The following is a 24,572-nucleotide window of genomic DNA, read 5'->3' as shown; positions in this document are numbered from 1 at the left end:
GAGGTTAGGTTCAGCAAACAGCGTGAGAAACCATCATCTGGTTTCTTCCGCATCGGGCCATAGCCATAAGCTAATGAGAAGAAAAATCGACATTAGAGGCTCAGTAGTTTTTGAGGATCATCTCTGGATGGTCCAGTTTCTGTCATAAGACCATAAGACTTTGGAGCAAAAATAGGCCAATCGGCCTGTTGAGTCTGCTCCACCATTCAATGAGATCATGACTTATCTGATATATAACCCTCAACTCCATTTTCCTGCTTCAACTCTACCTTCCTGCATATCTCCATAACCCTTGATTCACTTCCTGATTAATTGCCATGCAACTTTGCAATCGATGAATCTGACTTGAAGAAACCAAAGTGCATTCACCCAAGTGATGGACAGATGATTCGCACAAAACAGAAATAAATTTACTAGATTATTTTGAGAGAAGTACCTGTTCTCATTTATTTACTACTACAGAATGCCCCTTGACTTGCATCAGTACAAAGAATTGATGTATGTAAAAGTCATTGGAATTGCCCTTACATAACTGGGTCCTTTGAAACGTAGGTGCAACTGCACAAAAAGAACAAAACTGATGTTTCAGGACCTTTAGGCGTCTTCACCAGAAGTAACCATCCAACCAATCCATGTCCTGGCAACCTCGCACTGAACTTGTTTAGTGGGTCACTATCTGGTCCCAAAAATGTTGGGGTAAGTTTCATCAATGTTATCTTGTTTGGGTTGGGTGAGGGGTAACAAATGTATAATCATACAAAGAACAATGAGTCTAACCAACAAGTGCCTATCACCTTTCTGTGACTGGAACTCAAAAATTATGGTAGCTTTAAAAGCAATTCACATTCAAAACTTTCTTTGAGGTGTAGCCCTATATTACAGCATGGTCTCCAATGGAAGATGAGTGGATTGCAATGTTAGCATCCATTGCAATGAATTGCCACTTGTAGGAAAGTCAGATATAAATAGTTTTTATTAAACGCAACTTTTTCAGCCTATTTCTGTAGTTTTGTTGATTTTTATGGCAGTTTTGAAGATTGGATATGAAGTTATTGAGCCGACTGAGAAGGATTTCCAATTCTCTGTGATTGCCATGCTGCTAAGTATGGTAAGTATACTATTTGCCACAGCTTCTAGATTTCATGCAATTTGGCCGTAAAGGTGAGTGTGTGTGTGTGGAGGGGGGGTGGGGGGAATTGCAGGGTGGGGGGGGGGGGGTGGAATTGCGGGGAGGAATAGTGAGAGGCACGAGGACAGCATGGAGAAGAAACAGACCTGGCAGAACTTGGCGAGGTGGCTTTGAGGGCAACGATAAATATATAATTGTCTTCAATGAGTCAGAAGCAAGTATCAGGAAAGCTTGGTGCCATACAACCTATTAACTGTGATGCTCAATGTGGGTAGAATAATTGCACATCCTTAATCCTCCCCAATCTTCTGGGCTGGTTGTTCCACATCGACACTGAAGCCTAGTGAAATTCCTTCCCATATGTCCTCTTTGTTTCATTGAGATTTTAGTTCAGATCAAAAATAACAGCAATACAAATGGGCACCTCTACAAATGTGGACAAATTCAGTGGTCGGATTGACTGTTTGGCCCAATGATTATTTTTGTTCATTTTGGAATCCAGAATGGTCCAGTTGCTCTTGGATCAAACTGATACAGAAGGCATAGCTGGTGAATGCAGACAAAAAAAGAATACCAAATCTGAACACAATCTGGGTTTACATCACCAGAGAGGCTGTCTTTAGAACGAGAGATTAAACCAAGGCCTTGTTTACCCTCTCGCATGGATACAAGAATCCCATGGCACTACTTGAAGATGGGAAAAGGGCTTCTCACTGGGGTCACCCACAATATTTATCCCTCAATTAGCATCACAAAGGGAGAAGGTTACCTGGTGTTAAAGACGGCATGGATCAACCACGATCATATTGAATGTCAGGGCAGGCTTGAAGGACCTGTTGGCCTGCTCCTGTTTCTATTTCTTGTGTGATGTTATGGATCCCGACCAGAACCCCAATTTTGGTTAAGATCCCGGATTAGAACCCAACTATTTGCATTTGGTAAAACTGTGAGGAAATATTACTCCGCCACAGGAATGATAATACTGACCAGTAGACAGCTTTTATACTGAAACAAACTTTAATTTGAACACAGAAGGAAGCATATTAGCAACAAATAAATAACTTTACAGTTAATAGGTATACCATCTTGCTTCCTGGAACCTGCCTCTACATTGTAATTGAGTAACCCATATATTTCAAATGCCACTTATGTATAAAGTTAACAACTAGATTTTACTTGCTTATCTTGGGTGCAGAGTCCTTGGAGAGAGGAACTTTCACAATAATAATCTTTATTATTGTCACAAGTAGGCTTGCATTAACACTGCAATTAGGTTACTGTGAAAATTCTTAGGACCAAGCTGAAAACCTTCTACTGAGCTTAGAGCCCCGGAAGCAACTCCTTTGTCCATACAGACCTGACCCCTCCCATTAGCTACACCAGCAGCACAGATAACACACAGCATTATTTTGCCTTTTGTTACAAGCTGTGCCTTGATTTGTTTAGCCAGGTTCAAACTGTTACAGCATTACACTAGCTTTCTATCTGCAAACACTTCCCCTGCAAAAATCACTGATTATCTCACTTTTAATAACACTTCTAGCAGATATTTTAGCCTTGGTTTTATTAGTTTTATTGCAAACTACAAACTATAAAGTATGACAATTTCTTATCTTCATCACACTGGTCATTATTTTGTTCATGTTTGCAGAAACTTGCAATGTGCAAATTGTCTCCTGTGTGGGGAGTGGGATTAGGTAGAATGCTCTTCCAGGGAGTCAGTACTGACACGCTGGGCTGAACGACCTTCTTCTGCACTGTTAAGATTCTGTGATTCTGTTTTCCACATACCAATAGTGAATAAGCTTCAAAACGAATGTCATTGGCCGCAAAGCCCTTCGAGTCATCCTGAGGATGCGAGAGGTGCTATCTGAATGCAAGTTCTTCCTCAAGTTATTGGTACGTATACTACATTCATACGTTCAGCGGACCCAGAATCTCACATTATGCAAAGCCTGAATTCAGCTGACTGCTTATTTCTGCCATCCCATTCAAGCTTGTATTTCCAATGAACGTCCCGGAGAACAGAAATTTGATTCAGATTAGTTCTGTACACGTCATGGAGCCTGACAGGTAAAGTTCATTTTCTAGTTTCCCAATGGTCAAACATTCATAGAAAAGGTAAAACTTGCATGACCCTTATCAGCACCCGATCAATATTTTTGCATTGAGCTGATTAATCAACATGAATCAGCATAGTTTCCCTGAATTTCAATCAAATATCTGGATCTATACCTTCGAATTTTGAAGTCCCCTGTGAATATTTTTGCAATATATTTGGCTTTTGATTCAATCCAAATGCCCAGATGAGAAAAAGCAACTTGATCTTGCTTTTAAAATGACCAAACAAACATCGGCCAGTTTGGAAAAGTGTGTGATTGTAGGCTAGTCAACAATTGTATTGAGCACCAAAGGAAGGCATGTTCCTCAACTGCCTGAGGCTTTTGAACCTTTTGCGATTGACATTAATCAACACCGTTAGACGCTGTCACCCTATCTACAAACTACATTACATTATGTGTGAAACAAGTCATGCCGTAGTCATGCATAAAAGCTAAATGAGCTTAATACCATTTGCCAATGTATTGTAATTAATTACAGAATGATATTTATGTCATGTATTTTTTAAATGTTGCCTTCTGACCTTGCTTATTCCATAGCTAGGAATAACGGAGACTGAGGTGGAATTTAAAGATCTGTATGTCTGTTTATCTCTCCTCTGGGAAGATAAAAAAGGAGCCAAACAGTAAATAATGATGGAGGGAACAAACAGGCATTATCACGTTGCTTCTAATTGCCTGACAATTTACCATTAGACAAAGGTGAGTCAAATAATACTGCACTACACAAAATGTAATTTTTTTTTGAAAAGCTTAAAGTTAATGGAACAGAATACCTGGTGGATTGTTTCACTGGTAGATGATTCAATTACACTCCTTTAACACTCCTGCCTAGTAACTTTTGTTATGGGCCAGGGTTTAGAGAACCCCAAAGTGTATCATGGAGTTCACCTGACCCGCAATTTTTAATAGATTGTGGTATGGGGAGCACACGGCCCACTCTACAGGTGTGGTACAGGAGAAATGGAAAAGTATTTTTTAAAGCAAAACAATGTTTATTCTATGAACTCAAGTTAACCTTTTTAAAACAGACAGTGAACATCTAAGCAACCATAATTCAAATACAACCCCCAAAGAATACAACACTAAGTAATGCTTAATAACTTCCCAAACAACATCCAGAAGACAAAATAAACACCTTTTCACAGAAGCACATTAGGTTTACATTCACTACTGAGAACATTTATAATTCTGAATTCACCAAATGACCAAGAGATAGTCTTTTGATGGCAGAGAGAACAGCAGTACACCTGCTTGGTCTGGCTTCAGCTCCAACACTGAAAACGAAACTAAAACACAGCCTGCAGAAAACAGCCTAAAAAAGTAAAAAGCTGACAGGCAGCCCAGCTCCACCCACACTCTGACATCACTGATAAACACCCATTTCTTAAAGATACATTTCTTAAGCAGCCATTTCTTAAAGGTACTCTCACATGACACTTTTCAAAGATACCACTATTATTCTGTTATGTTATTTGGAATACTTTCCCTTCCATTTGAACAAAGACTTCAATCCTGTTGAGAAAATGTTTTTGTACTTTGGGAAAATTCTGCCTTCAACAGCATGTCCTGTCCACGGATCATTGCTCTGTCCAAGAGGGCAGCAGTTCTTGTGTCAAAATAAAAAAACAATTCATTTATGGGATGTGGGCGTCGCTGGTTAGGCCAGCATTTATTGCCCATCCCGGAAGGTGGTGGTGAGCTGCCTTCTTCAACCGCTGCAGTCCCTGATGTGTACGTACACCCACGGCGCTGTTAGGGAGGGAATTCCAGGATTTTGCCCCAGCGGCAGTGACGGAATGGCGATATATTTCCAAGTCAGGAAAATTAGTGAGTGACTTGGAGGGAAACCTCCAGGGGTGGGGTTCCCAGGTATCTGCTGCCCTTTTCCTTTACTGACCAAAGCAAAAACAAATAGTTTGGACAAAAATCGCAACATAATCTTCTTTTGAAGGAGCCATTACTGTAAGGAGTACTGACTCAGCAAAGTAAATAACTGCTAATGCTTCCAAAGGTATGTTTCACTTCCAATCTGCTTTTTTCAAAAGCCTATCTCAATGAAATTTGTAGTGCAAGCTCAAATCTAATGATTATTGTTCAAGGGTATCTGTCAGTTTAAAAGGAAAGAAAGGAGAAGCGGGATATATCCCTTCAATATGGCAGCTCTCATTCGGGAGTCATCAGGAGCATTATCTCAAACCTGTCATATTTGCTGCTGTTCACGTTAACACAGTGGGCAGGATCTACCAGCTGTTCACTCCGACGGGATATTCCGGTCCCTCAGCGACGCACGGGTTTCCCGGCGATGAGGGGTGCACTCAATGGGAAATCCCGTTGACAATGGCAGGACCAGTAAATCCCGCTGGCGAGCCGTCTCTGCCGCTGGAAAACACGTGACGGGTTGGGCGGTAAATCATGCCCAGTTTCTTGTCATAAAAGATTTGGAAGTTAAAATAAATGGCAAGACCTTTCCGAAGAATTAAAGAAACTATTTTTGCGAAAAATATAATTCCGTATTGGGAAAATAAATTTGACTGAAAAGATGGGCTCAGGCACGTAAAGTGAAACGTTCAACAAGAATTAAATTTTAAAAATCAGAAATGTAATCGCGGTGAGTGGAAGAGAGAGACAGACAGCTGATGGTGGTGGTGTGGTGAAGTCAGACAATGTTGTAAGATACATGTTATCCCAGGACAGTTTTTATTTTGCAGACACAGTCGTCCTATGTTACTTGTTTGGCTGACAGGGGCATTGATAACAGCATGAGTCTCTGGGACACGGCACGGTGGTTTTTTTTTTACATGCCGTTTATCCCAGGATGGAGTCAGGCTGTCTGTCCATTATCATCCCAAATGAGAGCATCTCAGTCTAATCTGAATTTAGGACTCAGGGCTGTGAGCTTATCACTTTATTGGCATATCATATTGACTTTCTGATAATGTTCCAGAAAGCCTGCTGGGCCCAGCAGGAGAATGTGCAATTGGGAACAATTTGTGGGATTAATAATATGCAGCACAAATTAATTTAGAAATTTTCTTTTACTTTTAGCTCGAGAAGGCAAGTTAACATTATAGTAACTTTCAGTTGTACTGTGTATGGAAACAATGAACAGAACAACAATTCCAGTTGCGCCAAAAATGTTCCAAGCAATATCCTGGCCGGGATTCTCCCATCCCGCGGCAGAGTGTCCACGCCATTGTTTTACAACGACGTGAATGGGCCACTCCCACGACTAATTCTGGCCCCTACAGAGGGCCAGCACGACGCTGGAGCGGTTCGCGCCGCTCCTGCTGCAGATCCCAGTGCGAACTGTGCGCCATATGATCCGCGCATGCGGTTGCGCCAGCACCAATGAGGACATGCGCAGTGGCACCGGTGCCAACGCACGCATGCGCAGTGGCCTCCTTCAACGCGCCGGCCCCGACGCAACATGGTGCAGGACTACAGGAGCCGGCGGGTAGGAAAGTAGGCCCCCAGCCACAGAGGCCGGCCCGCCGATTGGTGGGCCCCGATCGCGGGCCAGGCCACATCGGAGGCCCCCCCCCCCCCGAGGTCGGACCCCCCCTTCCGCCCCAAAGGCTGCAACCCGACCCTTACACGCCGAGGTCTCGCCGGCCCAGAGCAGGTTAGAATGGTGCCGGCGGGACTCGGCTCTTTTCGCACGGCCGCTCGGCCCATCTGGGCCGGAGAATCGGCGGGCTGGCCGCGTAGAGCTCTGCAGAGAATCTCGTGCCAGCGGCATGGCGCGAATCGCGCAGCCTGCCGACAATTCTCCGACCTCGCGCCCTACTTTTCTTATCCGAAAAACCAAACTTTTAGCTTGTTTTAATTTTCTTGTACTGTTTATTTAATTTTATGAAGCCCTGTGTATGGGTTTGCATCAGTGTTCTCAAGATCCAATGACATTTAAGTATTCTCAATCTTGGATTGATGCAATTTGTAGTGAAGGATCTTTTTGTTGCCAATTCCAAAGAAAATTGGAGTAGTGCATGTGATAAATGGAACTTTGGAAGTGGAGCATTTGGAAGTTCCAACGGTTTGGGCAGATGAATCTCTTTTATTTGGGTATGGCAAGGTATCTACAGAAGAACATCAAAACCTGTACAGCAGAGAAAAGATTAACTTCAAGGAGGACAATCCTGGAAGGATTGTATCATAATTTGAGCAGGAAACTCAGATTCTTAATAAAAGTCTTTAATTTAGGTCTGAGTTCCGACTTTGCCTATGCACATAGCTGTGATGTCTGGCTGAATTTTGGGGATGTGAACTTTACCCTTCATTTGAATAGTTCACTGAAAGGTTAGCAGAGACCTTCGTCATGAGCACGCTTTGTTCCAATTGTCATAATCCATCAGTTGTTAAAGGGCTGTGTTATGTCATTAAATTGTAAGTTGTGGCTGATAAGTGGACTTTGTTCAGGATGACACACTGGGTCATTTGAAGCTGAAAGGTTGGAGAGCCGCTAAAAGAGGGCGGCCATATTTTGGAACCAAAGACCACCCTCCAGTAAAGGCCGAGGTATAGATTGCATGTGGGGAGGTCACTGATTGAGCTAGTTCAGCCCTTTGTGCTGAGCTGCAGATCTTATGATACAATCCTTCCAGGATTGTCCTCCTTGAACTAAATCTTTTCTCTGCTGTACAGGTTTTGATGTTCTTCTGTAGATACCTTGCCATACCCAAATAAAAGAGATTCATCTGCCCAAACCGTTGGAACTTCCAAATGCTCCACTTCCAAAGTTCCATTTATCACATGCACTACTCCAATTTTCTTTGGAATTGGCAACAAAAAGATCAAAGTGTATTGGTTTGTGGGAGGAAGGTGAAGAATTAACAAAACTTTTTTACTTTTTGGGCACATTTTTGAGTCCCTTCTAAACCTAAATTCAGGCTTTCAATACCATTGGGCAGGTACCATTTCGAACAATCATAGGTTATAGAAGTTGATCATAGAATATCTACAGTGCAGGAGGCCATCCAGCCCCTCGAGTCTACACCAACTCTCCGAAAGAGCACGCCATCTAGGCCCAATCCCCTTCCCTATCCCCCGTAACTCCACCTAACAATGTAACTCTTGCCTTTAAAAACAAACTCTTTCATTGTGTCAATGATACATGACGCACTTAACTTGAAAGTAGAGCTCATAGGTCACCTAACATTCAGCCTACCTGTATGAGTTATTACTTGGTTATGGAGTTTCTAGGTACAGAAATTAGCACTCATTTCATAAGGGCTAGCACTCAATGCTTTCTTCTCCAGAAGAATGGTGGACTACTACAAAGTAAATGCATCATGCTGCTTCATAGACAATAATATATATATAATGATATTTCAGTCATTGGGTATCATCTAAACATTAACTGAAGTGCATCTATGAGATGTCCTGATGCCCACAGGGTGCCATCAGCACCTCATTGCATTTGAGTCAACTCTGCCCACAAGAGTGTCTCTCCCAGCAACTGTAGCACTTGGTACTTCATTGATACATAACGGTACTGCAGACGGCCTGATGAGGCACATGTTCCATGAGATAGCTTGGAAAAAGCCAGGAGCATAAAAGTTCAAAGCGTGGGGGCAACCTGCAGGAAGAGTTGCCCCCATTCCAAATGAAGATGTTACAACTCTGAAAAACAAAGGCAGCAAGAGTTCGAACAAACACCTTTTCAAAGACAGTTTTTACACATGAGCTGTACCAGTAATCTGATCAAGGACGAAGCAGGCACCATAGCACCATGAAGGCACTATTGTTCATAATGTGGATAAAGCAGTCAGCAGAATTCCAGTAGAAACTAGTCTTGATAATAGCACAGAATCGCATTCCATAAAATACACAAATATTCAAACATGAAACATTCAGAACTTATGTTGCACATTGAGGATTGACAGCTAACCGTCGAATCAAATACATTTGATTCTAACCCAAACCAATTAGGACGACATAGAGGTGTAGATAGATGGCTCAAGAGAGATACGATTTCCTATAAACATGATGGTCTGTACGGCCATCTTTATCCAGGTCATTCTATACTTTGATCTAAACTATTTGCTATATCTATTTTTCATATTTTCACTTTTCCACTTTAACTCTTGAAGTAAATGCAAGCTGTTTTGCCGTAAGCAAGAAACCATTTCTGTATTATTTGAAAGTTAAATTGTGTACAAGTTACTTCTCTTTAAGTCCTTTTGCTAGCCATACTTTATTGAGAATAGATTTAGGTTTCTCTCAATTGTAATCCAATAGAGGCAATAAAGATTCTTGTTTGCATCCGAGAAGTTTAACTCCAATTTCTACTGAGTTTTAGTGTCGCAAGACTTCACTAATTCCGCATGGTAGATCTTATCAAAGAGAAAGGTCTTCTTGGACTTTTTCAGGTTCTTGTGAAGGGTCCTGAGGCAATGGCAGGGTGCAGAAAATATAGCTCAGTTGTCCTTCAGGTAGAAAAAAAAGAAATGCATGCATCTTATACTGCCTTTTATGACCCAGGAGTCCCAAGCACTTTACGATCAATGAAGTACCTTGCTGTAGCCAGTGTTGTAATCATAGAATTTACAGTGCAGAAGGAGGCCATTCAACCTATCGAGTCTGCACCAGCCCTTGGAAAGACCACCCTACCATAGCACACACCTCCATACTGTCCCCGTAACACAGTAACCCCACCTAATCTTTTTGAACACTCAGAGCAATTTAGCATGGCTAATCCACCTAACCTGCACATCTTTGGACTGTGGGAGGAAACTGGAGCACCCAGAGGAAACCCACGCACACTGAGAGAACATGCAGACTCCGCACAGACAGTGATCCAAGCCAGGAATCAAACCTGGCACCCTCGAGCTGTGAAGCGTGTGCTAACCACTGTGCTACTGTGCCACCCCTGTGTACTTATATGCCAAGATCTCTCACTTTATCTACTCCTTTTAGTGTATTCCAATTTATTGTGTATTCCCCATAACTGTTTAATCTCCCTAAATGCATTCCCTCACACTTCTCTGTGTTAAATTCCATCTGCTACTTTACTGCCCAAATCCTTCTGCCAATGAGAATGGTTTCACCAAATCTACTCTGTCTAGATTGTGATTGTGAACACCGCTTTCAAATCTCCTCTCAATCTTTTCTTCAAGGTGAACAGCCCAACTGCTCCAAACCATCCACATAACTAAAGTTCCGCAATCCTTCCTCAAACCATTCTCGTAAATACTTATTCCCCACCCTATGCTTCTCAGCCCCCTTGTGTCATGTGAGTGTCCCTTTAAGAAATGTGTTCCCTTATCACATGGCTTTAGTGATGTCATTGTGTGGGTGGAGCTGGGTTTTAGTTTCGATTTTGAGCTGGGAGCTGGTTGTGGCTCTGAGTTTTACTTTCGGTTTATATTTGGAAGCTGGATAAAAACAGAGAAGTCTTATGTGTGTGTCTCTCTCTCTGCATGTTAAAAGGTGTCTCCACATCACTAGATAACTTCAAAGTAATAACTGTTTTCTGAAAGGAATGCAAACCTACTGTTTTGTGGAAAAAGGGTGTTCTGGTTTATGGATGTTGTTACTTGAGTGAAACAGTAAAGGGAAGTTATTAAGGGTTAAATATAGAGTACTGTAGCTGTGTGGGGTATTTATGTTTGTAGTTGATAAAAATGCTTATTGTGTGTGTTTATAGAATGTTAACTGAATTAGTAGAATAAACTTTGTTTTGTTTAAAAGTGCTTAACACCTGAAGAGTAGGCCCTTATGCTCCTCATAATCAAAATCTATAAACAGTTGTAGGTCAGGTGAACAACATGATATACTTTGGTATTCTCTAAATCCTGGCCTATAACACTTGTCCCGAAGTCACAACATAGGCAAAATTAAATTTTATTGAAAATAACCGAGGACCTTGGTTGAGCCCATTAATCCACAGTCACTAGGTTTGTAACTTTAACACAAGTAACCTTTTATTATGTACAGCATTATAATTAAACAGGCAGAAAATATAATTGACTATCTAATACCCCTTTCCCAACCCTACCTTCCTAACTACCCCCACTCTCTACTCACACACATACACAGACGAACAACACAGAGGGCAGAAGATTTCATAGAATTTACAGTGCAGAAGGCCATTCGGCCCATCGAGTCTGCACCGGCTCTTGGAAAGAGCACCCTACCCAAGGTCAACACCTCCACCCTATCCGCATAACCCAGTAACCCCACCCAACACTAAGGGCAATTTTGGACACTAAGGGCAATTTATCATGGCCAATCCACCTAACCTGCACATCTTTGGACTGTGGGAGGAAACCGGAGCACGCGGAGGAAACCCACGCACACACGGGGAGGATGTGCAGATTCCGCACAGAGAGTGACCCAAGCCGGAAACGAACCTGGGACCCTGGAGCTGTGAAGCAATTGTGCTATCCACAAGGCTACCGTGCTGCCCTCGGATGGTGGAAAGGGAAAGACAAAATATTAATAAAAATAAAAGGATAAAGATCTTTGATACATTGGCATGATTTCCAGTTAGTTTCTTTTTGAAGTTCAGCTTTCGTTTTGATACTTCTTCCATCCAGGCTTGAGATTGTTTTCTCTGCAAACTTGGCCACCTTCTCTGTAGACTCAGTATCATTCCATGTTCACAGCAAAGGATGTACCAGGCACTCACTGCTTTCAGAATAATAGAGCAGTTCTTTCACAAGCAGGAGCGAGAGAGAAAAAACGTTCCTCTCACTTCTTTAGTAACTGAGGAAGCCAGCGATAGTGGAACAAGGATTTATTTAAAATTATATACAATACTCTACCCACAGCAGTAACTCCACAATCCAGCCCCCACTGGGACAACCAACAGCTCCGGGCCCATTTAGGTCTAACAAGCTCCAGTTGGGTGATCTCCACCCCCTGCTTGGGAAGCTTGTACTCCAAGAATCTCACAGGGAGATTGAAAATGGTTTCTCCATGGTCCTTGTGGGGTTATGACAACTTCCAAGGTCTAAACGCTTCTGCCCAGTTCTCTCAGATAGCACCATGGAGGAACCAATCGCTGACCATTGTCAATGGTTGCCAGTTAACCAATTGGTCCAACTCTCTCCAAACCTGATTCCTAAGATCCTCTCGGTGCCAAGAAGTCTGGCTTCTCCTCTCACAAACAAATCCTGGGAACACAGTGTCCTGACAAGCAAGCTGCTTCAACCATGAGTCTTCTGCTTTCGATTATGGGTTCACAGACCAAAATAATAAAATAAATGGGAATAAAGGAAATAAACAGGAAGGACTCTTACACAGTGTTTAACATAGGTTTGACATAACGCCATTGCTTTTATTATCTGTGCCCTATTTATAAAGCCCAAGATCCTATATGAATTATAAACTACTTTCAATCTGCCTTTCCAACTTTTAAAAAATAAATTTAGAGCACCCAATTATTTTTTTTTCCAATTAAGGGGCAATTTAGTGTGGCCAATCCACCTAACCTGCACATCTTTGAGTTGTGGGGGTGAAACCCACGCAGACATGGGGAGAATGTGCAAACTCCACACGGACAGTGACACAGGGCCGGGATTCGAACCCGGGTCCTCAGCGCCGCAGTCCCAGTCCTATCCACTGTGCCGCATGCCGCCCTGCCTTTCCAACTTTCATGGTTTGTACACTATTGTCCCAGGTCTCTCTGCTCCTGCACACTTCCTTTAAAATTATATCCTTTCTTTTGTATTGCCTCTCTTCATTCTTCCTACCAAAATGTATTACTTTACACTTCCTTGCATTAATTTTATTTGGCTCATGTCCACCCATTCTACTGGCCTGTCTATACTCTCTTCAAGGCTATCATGAACTTCCTCACAGTTCACAATACTTCCAGGTTTTATGTCATCTGCAAATTTTCAAGTTCTGGGGCGAAATTCTCCGTTATCGGCGGAAACTCCGCCGATCGGCGCAAAAAACGGCGCAAATCCCACTTGCGTCACGTCATAAAAATGGGCCGATAGTCTGCGGCCCGAAATGGGCTAGCAGCGACGTAACGGGATCCGCGCTTGCGCAGTGGTTCACGCCGTGCAGCGTCATACGCGCTGCACAGCGTGACGGCTCATAAGGCCGCGCAGCTCCCCCCCACCCGACCGGAACAGCCGACCGCAACACCCGACTTGATGGCTGGCCGTCGCTCAGCCCCGAGGTTCGAGTCACGCGATGTGGAGGCGCTCCTGGATGCGGTGGAGCAGAGGAGGGACGCCCTGTATCCCGGGCACGGCCGCAGAGTTGCCCCACGCCACAGCCGGCGTCTGTGGAGGGAGGTGGCAGAGGCCGTCACCGCTGTGACCCTAACACCACGGACAGGCACCCAGTGCCACAAGGAGGTGAACGACCTCGTCAGAGCAGGCAGGGTGAGCGTCCCCCATATCCCCTCTCCCCCATATCCCCCCCTCCCCCATATCCCCCCTCCCCCATATCCCCCATATCCCCCCCTCCCCCATATCCCCCATATCCCCCCTCCCCCATATCCCCCCCTCCCCCATATCCCCCCTCCCCCATATCCCCCCTCCCCCATATCCCCCCTCCCCCATATCCCCCCTCCCCCATATCCCCCATCCCCCATATCCCCCCTCCCCCATATCCCCCATATCCCCCCTCCCCATATCCCCCATATTCCCCCCTCCCCCATATCCCCCATATCCCCCCTCCCCCATATCCCCCCCTCCCCCATATCCCCCATATCCCCCCTCCCCCATATCCCCCCTCCCCCATATCCCCCCACATATTCCCCATATCCCCCCTCCCCCATATCCCCCCTCCCCCATATCCCCCATATCCCCCCTCCCCATATCCCCCTCCCCCATATCCCCCCTCCCCCATATCCCCCATATTCCCCCCTCCCCCATATCCCCCATATCCCCCCCTCCCCCATATCCCCCCTCCCCCATATCCCCCCTCCCCCATATCCCCCCTCCCCCATATCCCCCATATCCCCCCTCCCCCATATCCCCCTCCCCCATATTCCCCATATCCCCCCCTCCCCCATATCCCCCCTCCCCCATATCCCCCATATCCCCCCTCCCCCATATCCCCCCCTCCCCCATATCCCCCATATCCCCCTCCACCATATCCCCCATATTCCCCCCTCCCCCATATCCCCCATATCCCTTCATATACCTGCCTAACACTGTTGCCTTTTATCCCTGCCACCACCCCCCCCCCCAGGAGAAGCGCGCACACAACAATAGGGAGCATGTGAGGACTGGAGGAGGGCCCGCTGATGAGAGGCCACTGACCGTACACGAGGAAAGGGCCCTGGAACTGGCTGGCGGACCTGAGGACCGGGAGGTTGCTGATGCAGAGGTCGGGGCCCCACGAGCAAGTGAGCCACCAACAGCCCGTCCCCATATCCCCCCTCCCCTATATCCCCCTCTCCCGTATCACCTGATCACTGCCTGATGTCTAACCATGCATGCTTCATTGTGTATCGCAGGACCAAACGTCCAGGCACCCATCCCCGCAGATGCAGACCGCCCGCAGGATGCCCCTCGGAGACCACGGGAGACGGAGAGACCCGCACCCTCCAGCATGCGACGCCCGCAGGATGCCCCTCGGAGACCACGGGAGACGGAGAGACCCGAACCCTCCAGCATGCGACGCCCGCAGGATGCCCCTCGGAGACCACGGGAGACGGAGAGACCTGGAACAACAGGGAGACGACACCCCGTCACGTGCGGGAGCGACCACCCAGCGATGAGGGGGGCAGCCACAGGCCCCCGTCACATCCGAGCCAGGACACCACTACCCAGGACACCACTATCCAGGACACCCCTACTCGGGACACCACTACCCAGGACACCCCTACCCGGGACAGCACTACCCGGGACAGCACTACCCAGGACACCCCTACCCGGGAAGACGAAATACCGGACAGTGACTCAGAGTGGATGGGTGGAGACGAACCCCCACCCCAAAGTGCCATGGACTCAGAGTGGGACGAAGAGCACGACACAACGCCACTGCTGTCACCAACACCCTCCACCATCGCAGAAACACTCACCACGGTTGGGCACTTTAGTGATGAGGCGTCTGGTACACTCACTGGTGCGCACAACACAGCCGTCCCGGTACAGCAGGTGGAGGTAGGAGCAGCAGAGGGACCGGGCGGTCGGAGGGCAGCCCAGGCCAAGCGAACATCTGCCGCCCAGATGGATCCCGGGTTCCTGCAGTTACCACACCCACACATAGATCCGATGCAACCACCGACACGGAGACGAGCGAATAGGGTGACGGGTGGCTTGCGGCGGCTGCGGTCGCAGGTGGAGGAGTCCACCCGCGTCCAGGAGCTGGGAGTGGTCCCGGTCATGCGTGCCACCCAGGCTGACACCGCACGGGTGGCGTCCGCGGTGGAGGCAATGGGTGCGACGGTGTCAGACATGGGGAACGGTTTGCGAGGCCTGGGGCCTTCCGTGCAGGCGGCGTCTGTGGCCTCGGGAGACGGAGAGACCCGCTCATGGCTGCCCTCTCACAGGAGGCCATGAGCCAGTGCCAGCGCCAGATGGCAGAGGCGCTCAACGCCATAGCCCAGTCTCTGCAGGCCATGGCCCAGTCTCAGCAGGCCATAGCCCAGTCTCTGCAGGCCATGGCCCAGTCTCTGCAGGCCATGGCCCAGTCTCAGCAGGCCATCGCTGAGGGCATCGGCGCCAGTGGCCATGTGCGAGCTGGCGTCGCACTGTCGCAGACAGGGTTCGACAACCCCCTGGGCTCCATGGCTGCAAACCTGCAGACCCCTGTCGATACCAGCACGGGCCTCCAGGACTGGCAGCGCCAGATGTCGGGGGCGCGTCGGATGGCCAGTCCGTTCGCATCCCCCACCCATGTAGAGGCCTGGGGGCCATCGGGCACCCCGAGGGAGGAGGAGGTGGTGTGGTCCGTCCCGGCTCCTCTGTAGGGGAGGTCCCGGTACACCGCGACACCTCGGACTCCCCCCCTTCCGTCCCAGGTGCATCGGGTGGGCAACGGGCAGGACAGGCTGGCAGCTCGCCATCCCAGTCGCCCGGGCCGCAGCCTGGCCCATCTAGGCCAGAACGTCCCAGGAAACGGCCGCCAAAGGGATCCAGTGTCAGAGGGCAGGAATCACAGGAGTCCACCTCCAGTTCTGCTGTACCGTCTGGGGAACCACGTAGACGTAGACAAAGGGCCCGTAAGGCCAAACAATTAGACACTGAGTAAGTTGGCACGGATGTAGCGGTGCGCCATGGCATAAAGGGCATCTGTCACTGCCCGGATGCACCGATGCACCGATGTCTGCGATATGCCGGACAGGTCCCCACTCGGTGCCTGGAATGACCCCGTTGCATAAAAGTTCAGGGCCACCGTAACCTTGACGGACACGGGGAGAGGGTGTCCCCCGCCAGTGCCACGCGGTGACAGGTGTGCCAGCAGGTGGCAGATGTGTGCCACGGTTTCCCGGCTCATCCGGAGTCTCCTCCTGCATTCCCGGTCCGTGAGGTCCTGGTATGACTGCCGGGGCCGGTACACACGGGGCGCCCTCGGGTGCCTCCGTTGCCGTGGGGCCGCGACGTCCTCCTCCCCCTCCTCGTCCTGTCGGTCAGGTGTCCCTCCAGCCTGGGCGGCTGCCGCCTGCCCCTCTGCGGTAGCCTGCGCCGCCTCTCTGGCACGCTCCTCCTCCTCCTCCTCCTCCTCCTCCTCCTCATCCAGGGCAACATAGACATGAGCGGCTGCCACCACGGCGGCCAACATCGCTGGATGATCTGAAAACATGACGACCTGGTGGGGGGGAGGGGAACGACGACATGTCATCATTGCCCATATTCCCTCCTCCCCCCAGCCAGGTGGCATGGACCGCATGGGTCCAACTGTTGGAGGCTGGCACCTGGCCAGGTGGACCAACTCATTTGCCCTCCCATCACCCACCCCGGCACGGAACCCCCCCCCAACCTCCACCCCAGCACGGACCCCCCCCCAACCTCCACCCCGGCACGGACCCCCTCCACAACCCCCAACCTCCACCCCGGCACGGACCCCCTCCCCAACCCCCAACCTCCACCCCAGCACAGACCCCCCCCCCAACCTCCACCCCGGCACGGAACCCCTCCACAACCCCCAACCTCCACCCCGGCACGGACCCCCTCCCCAACCCCCAACCTCCACCCCAGCACGGACCCCCCCCCCAACCTCCACCCCGGCACGGAACCCCTCCCCAACCCCCAACCTCCACCCCAGCACGGACCCCCCCCCCCAACCTCCACCCCGGCACGGACCCCCTCCCCAACCCCCAACCTCCACCCCAGCACGGACCCCCCCCAACCTCCACCCCGGTACGGAACCCCTCCCCAACCCCAACCTCCACCCCAGCACGGACCCCCTCCCCAACCTCCACCCCGGCACGGACCCCCTCCCCAACCTCCACCCCGGCACGGACCCCCCCCCAACCTCCACCCCAACCTCCAACCTCCACCCCGGCACGGACCCCCTCCCGGCACTCCCCCGGAGCCCAGCCTACTATAACCACCCCCCCCCCCCCCCCCCCCCCCCGCCGCACACACACACAAGCCGAGACACACCTCTCCTCAGGCAATCAGTCTGCGGCCACGCCATTTCCTGCCCAGAGCCAACCCCCCAGGCCGTCACTCACCTCCTCGCTGGTCGGCGTGAGCCTGGAGCACCGGGTCACGCCGATGAAAAGGAGGTTTGATTGACGTCGACGTGAACGGTCATCACGTCGACGGGACTTCGGCCCATCCGGAAGTGAGAATATCGGCAGGCCGAAAATCGGCTGCCTTGCGCAGACCCGTGACATTCTCCGCGGCAGCGGCGCCATTAACGCCCCGCCGACTTTTCTCCCTTCGGAGACTTCGGCGGGGGCGGGGGCGGGATTCACGGCGGCCAACGGCCATTCTCCGACCCGGCGGGGGGTCGGAGAATGACGCCCCTGGTCTTTAAACCCAAGTCCTGGTCACGAATATAGATCAAGAAAAGCAGTGGTTCTAATGTGGATCTCTGGGGTATCCCGCCTTCCTCCAGTCTAAAAAACAACCGTTCACCACTATTCTCTGTTTCCTGTCACTCAGCCAACTTTGTGTCTATGCTGCTGCTGTCCCTTTTTTCCCATGTGCTTCACCTTTGTTGCCAAGTCTGTTATGTAGCGCTTTATCAAAAGCATTTTGGAAGTCCATGTTCTTCACGTCAACAATTACCCTCATCAACCCTGTTACCTCATCAAAAAGCTCAATACCATTAGTTAAATTGCCTTTAAGAAATCTTTGCTAGCTTTCCTTAATTGATCCACATTTGCCCAAGGGACTTAATTTTGTTCCTGATCATTGTTTCTCAAAGCTTTGCTACCACTGAGTTTAAACTGACTGCCTCTATTTGCTGGGTTTAGCCTTACAGTCTTTTCTAAACAGGGTGCAACATTTGCAATAGCCTGAACCCTCTGATACCACACCTGTATCTAGGAGGATTGGAAGATTATGGCCAGTGCCTCTGCAATTTTCACCCTTCCTCCCCTCAATATACTCTACAGCAGGGCTTTTCGAAATGTATGGCGTGACCTGTGGATGGATCGTGGGTGGGTGTCAGAAGGGTCGTGGAGCTAAGGGTCACGGTATTCCCGAAAGAAGAATTTCTTCTTGCATTTAAAATGAGAACTGGTGCATAATCAGCCATGCAGTCTTCCGACCATAAGAGGCAACAGTGAGCAGGTCAGCATGCTCTGTACGTTAACGCGATGCCAAGTGCCGTATATGTATGTGCTTTTGGTGCAAAGGAGAACTTCTTTCACTTTCGAGGAACGCAAAAGGACTGTGAACATGGATCATTTTGTTACAAGAAAGAAATGACCAGAGACACAAATAGCAGTGTACCTACTAGCCAGGATCTCACATTGGAATCTGCTGGAGAGAGCTGTTCATGAGAGTTCACGGCAGGACAGAGCAATGCTAGTGTGAGCTTTGTTGGTGTACAGAGTTTCAGGGTATCCAGTGAACAGCCTATGGAGAAGAAACTTAAAACAGGAGCAAAGCAGTAGAAGGGTGATTTCTTGAGGTATGGTTTTGTTAATTGTGCAAATGCAAATCAGGACGCAAAGCCCATGTGTGCTATATGCAAGGAAACACTGGCAAATGGGAGTTTTAAACTGTGGTAACTTAATCACAAAAAGGTAGTCGAAATTATGTGGTGAGTTAATCTTCTATTTTTAAAAAATATAAATTTGGAGTACCATTTTTTTCCAATTAAGGGCAATTTAGCATGGCCAATCCACCTAGCTTGCAGCTTGGGGCAGCACGGTAGCATAGTGGTTAGCACAATTGCTTCACAGCTCCAGGGTCCCAGGTTCGATTCCCGGCTTGGGTCACTGTCTGTGCGGAGTCTGCACGTTCTCCCTGTGTGTGTGTGGGTTTTCTTCGGGTGCTCCGGTTTCCTCCCACAGTCCAAAGATGTGCAGGTTAGGTAGACTGGCCATGCTAAATTGCCCTTAGTGTCCAAAATTGCCCTTAGTGTTGGGTGGGGTTACTGGGTTATGGGGATAGGGTGGAGGTGTGGGCTTGGGTAGGGTGCTCTTTCAAAGAGCCGGTGCAGACTTGATGGGCCGAATGGCCTCCTTCTGCACTGTAAATTCTATACAATCTATGAAATCATTTGGGTTGTGGGGGTGAAATCCATGCAAACACAGGGAGAATGCGCAAACTCCACACGGAGAGTGACTCAGAGCCGGGATCGAACCTGGGACCTCGGTGCCGTGAGGCCGCACTGCTAACCCACTGCGCCACTGTGTTGCCCCTAGTTAATCTTCCATAATATATAAAAATAACAAAGTTTAAAATACAGTATGGACTCAAAAATGGGAGCAGCATTGAAATAATAGGAATAGAATTAGAATTAATGACAGTTAAATACGAATGTACACAGTTAACAATGACAACTAACAATGTCATAGCACTTATTGATGACATCACCAATGGATCTAAATAAGGAGATGCATAATACTAATATTTTATCACAGAAACCCTCAAAACTGCAAAGTCACCAGAAGATTAAGCATGGGGGGCTCGAGGACAAACCTCTTGGTTTTTTCCAAGGATGCAGCCAGAATTGAAATCATCAGCTGAAGTCCTTAGCAGAAATGTTACATTGAATGACAAAAGCACAATTAGCCTGTTACATGGTAGCTTACTGAGTAGCTAAAGAGAAAATGCCCACACTGCAACAGAGAGATTAATTCTCCCTGCAGCATTAGACATGGCTCACACAGTCTAGATGAGCGGTCAGGTGAAAACCTGAAATGCATCCCATTTAGTGATAACACAGTTGCTCACTAAATTGGTAATATTGCGTGAATTTAGAAGTACAGCTTATTTCTCTTTTAAAGTCAACACAGAGTTCTCAATACAACTGGATGAAAATGCAGACTAATCAGATTGTGCAACCTTGCTAGTTTACGTTAGGTATGTTTGGCACAATGACTTTGTTGAGGATTTGCTGTGCTGTCTGACATTACCAACCAGCATGACTGACCCATAGATCTTTGAAGCCTTGAATAGTTACGTGGTTGGAAAGAGGGGGTGGTTGACTAGGTAAAACAGGAATCATAAGCAATCGGGCAGCCAACATGACTGGGACAGACAGCAGAGTTATAATAAGGATTAAGGAGGCAGCTGGCCAGGCCATTGTTTGGAATCATTGCTTTGTTCACAAAGAGGCATTGGCATCGAAAGGAATTCCATCTGACCTTGAAGTGGTGTTGAAAGGAAGTACGAAAGCCGTGAATTTCATTGAATTTAGCGCACTCAATACCAGGCTTTTCAAGGCTCTTTGTTCCGATATGGGGGCCATGCACACACCGTTCCGCACAGAGGTATGTTGGCTGTCAAGGAATTAGGAGCCTGACAGAATTTACAATGGAGGTATGAAAGCCACGCTTTCCTTCTTGAGAAATCTGGCCGATTCGTTTGGTGATGAAAGTTAGATGCTAACTATGTCTTATCTTGCACACATTTTTTCAATTCCAAATGAACTGAACCTCAAATTGAAAGGGAAGGATGATGATTGCTTTCAGCAATGTGGTGAAATAGATGCTTTCCAAAATTCATTGAAAGTTTGGCAAGTGCGAATACAAAACAAAGACTACTACATACACCCCACACTGCTATGGCACACCGAAAAAATGTGTTAGTTCGGGAGCTATCAATGGACTGGCAAGCCTTATTAAGTCATACCAGGCTGCACTGATCAATAGTTTCTGTGGCTTGTTGTCACTACTTTCCAGAGAAGTTTCAGATTTTGAAAGAGAAGAGGTGGGTGGGTAACTTCTTTGTGTTTGGGACCCCAGAATCCAATGGTGCTAACTTACAGCTGACTCCAAATGAAGAGACTGAGCTGCTGCACATGACCTGTGACAGCACATTAAAAATACACCACATCCATGAGGTTGTCAGCATTCTGGAGTGGCATCTCCCAGGAGTATCCAGTGCTGAGTAAACTAGTATTTTATTGCCATTGCCCTTCATGGCGACCTACATGTGCATGGTTGGGTTTTCCGTTCTCACAAAGATGAGGATGGCACAAAAGAACGGGCAGAACTCTGCACCTGATATGCGCATTGCCTTCTCCTCCTGCGAACCTCATTGGAGTGAGATCAGTACGACCAAACAGGCTCACCTATCACATTAAAGGTGAGCAAAAATGGTGTGTGCCATGAAGGTTGGTTAGCATGGATCCTGGAGGCCGGCTGGTTGGCAAAAGTGGGCCCCGGGAAAAAGACGTTTGAAAAACACTGTTCTATGGCATCTGATCCCATCCTGGAGACTTGACCACCCTTTCTAAGACATAGGTCGGGATTCTCTATTTCAAAGAAGTGTTGACGTTTACAACCATGGAATCGGTGCCGGCCCCAAGCAATTCAGGATCTGTGAATGGGTGAGCACCCACCACTTGAGCGATTCCGAAAGCAAACGGTGTCCGATTTGCCGGGGTCAGGATTGGCACTCAAGAGGCTGACAAGTTGCAGCCACATATAAGCACTCCACTCCTCACACACGCACATCCCAGCCAAGATGGTGGTATGAAGAGTGTCATTCTGATTTGAAAATGCAGAGCTGGAGACCCTGTTGGACGCTGTGGAGGAGACGTGGGCCACCCTGTTCCCGGAGTGGGAAAGAGATTGCCACCCGCTGCCGTACACCGGGCCTGGGCGCAGGTGGCAGAGGCTGTGAGCACCGTGGGCCCCACTGCCAGGATTAGCTAGGCTGTTTTGCATTTGAAGAATTCATCTGAGATGCATCCTATATCCTCCTTATTGGATCCATCATGATCTCCATCTCGTCATCCAATGAGCCTGTTTTTGTCTCCTCTACTCAAAGGCTGCACCGTTAATCATACCAGACAGAAAATGGCCATAACAAAAAAGAGGGAGGGCCTGTTTTGCCTTCCCCTGACTCTTCTCCTCTCTGACAGAGTTCGCTGGAGGATGCTGCCGGAAGTTCCCGGAAGAAATACGCAGCAGCGTCGGATTTGAACGATTAGGCCACTACTAGTTAGTTAAATTATCCAGTTGACTTCCTCAGCCTTTTCAAAGTAGCATTTTGCCCCCATTTCATTCCTTTCCATGATTTCCTCAGAATGGCAATCCCTGACGGATTTTCACTCTCGCCAGACTTATCTTCATTAATACTGAAGCTCCTGGGCTGGATTCTCCAATTTTGAGGCAATGTCCAGAAGAAATGTCCAGTTCTACGATGAAATGTCGGCGCCACGCCCGCACCAATGCTCCGCCCGGTGGGGGGGCTAGCAGCTGCGCCACGTAAAACTCCCGGCATTCCCGACATAAACGGCCAAGAATTGCCTGCTCCGTGGCCGCGCATGCGCATGGTGATGACCTACAGCGGTCGCGCCGTACAACATGGTGCCGGTCGTGCGTGGACCCGGCCTGCAAGATAGTGCCCCCTGTACAACCCCTCACCACCCCCGGACTACCCCCCACTAGTTCCCTCAGCCCCTGCCAAAGCCCCCCCTCCAGCCAGCGGAACAGCTCACCCGGTCCCCCGACTGTGGCGGCGCTGGGCACAGTCCGCAGCCGCTACGCGAGGTTGACGAAAATCAGAGCAAAAGCATCGTCGTTGGGAACTCGGCCCATCGGGGGCGGAGCATTGGGGGAGGGCGTTCAGGTGACGTCCTGAGGCCGTCCCAACAGCGTACGACGTACATCCCGATGACGCAGTTTTGGAGTGGGCGGAGCATCCGATAAACGCGCCGCCCCGGATTTGGTCACAAACAGGCATCTCTGCCCGATCGGCGAATACAATTTTAACATCCGGCAACGGAGTATCCCGCCCCCTATCATGCCCAACCTTCCTCCTCAAGCTGGGTGAGACAGGAGTAGTGAAGCACCACCGCCCCCCCCCCCCTCCCCCAGCTGCATCTGCGTGGAGTAACTGGGATGCAGAGTAGTGAATCACTCCCCCTTTTCCAGCTGTAGCTTCTGTAAAGGGGCGGTTTAAGGGGACAGTATACAGATTTAGGTAGGGAGGGGGGGCCGGGTTGGATCTGGGGGTTGTGGTCGGACACAATGGTGTGGGGTGGGGGTGGTGTGCTGGGTCAGACCCAGTGGAAGGGTGATTCGGACCAGACCCAGTGTGCAAGGGGGCGGCGGGGGGTTGGGGGCGAAGGGGGGGGTCGGTCCCAGAGGGATGGTGGGGGTCTGTCCGAGAGGAGGGAGGAAGGGGGTTCAGTCCGGGAGGGAGGCGTGGGTGTCAGTCTGTGAGGGAGAGAAGCAAGGGAGTCAGTGTGGGAGGGAAGGAGAGATGGAGGGAGGGACGCTCAGTCGAGGAGGGAGGGAGGGGAGTAGGTCCGGGGAGGGAACGGTCTCGGATTGGACTCAGTCCGGTAGGGGGTTCGGTCCGGGATGGGGGTCAGCCATGGGATGAGGGTCAGCTCGGGAGAGGGCTTAGTCCGGGCATAAACGGCAGTGGTTGGGGGGGTCAGTCTGGGAGGGGTCAAATTGGGTTGCACCAGAAGGGTTGGTGGGTTGGGCTGGGGGTGTTTTGGGTGGGATCGGGTCGTACTGGGAGGGATTCAGATCAGGTCGGGTAGGGGTTGAAACAGGTGTGGGGATGGTGTGGCTCGTCGCGTTTGGTCGGGGTGCCCCATGCAAGGCTGGGTCTAGGCATTTAAATAGTTACTCTGGAGTAAGAAGTTTTTTGTCCCATCTAACTTTTTCAGAGTAACTGTCAGGGTAGTAAGATTGGCAGAACCATCTGAAGTTAACAATTTAAATTGCTTCTGTTGGATGGTTCACAGCCCACTGCAATTTTCCAGAGGAAGTAGCTCTTCTGGGCAATTGCCGGGTAAACCCTTATGTAGGAATTTCC

The sequence above is a fragment of the Scyliorhinus torazame genome, chromosome 13, assembly GCF_047496885.1.
Source record: "Scyliorhinus torazame isolate Kashiwa2021f chromosome 13, sScyTor2.1, whole genome shotgun sequence".
Taxonomy (NCBI): Eukaryota; Metazoa; Chordata; class Chondrichthyes; order Carcharhiniformes; family Scyliorhinidae; genus Scyliorhinus; species Scyliorhinus torazame.
Note: the sequence above shows the minus strand (reverse complement) of the source record.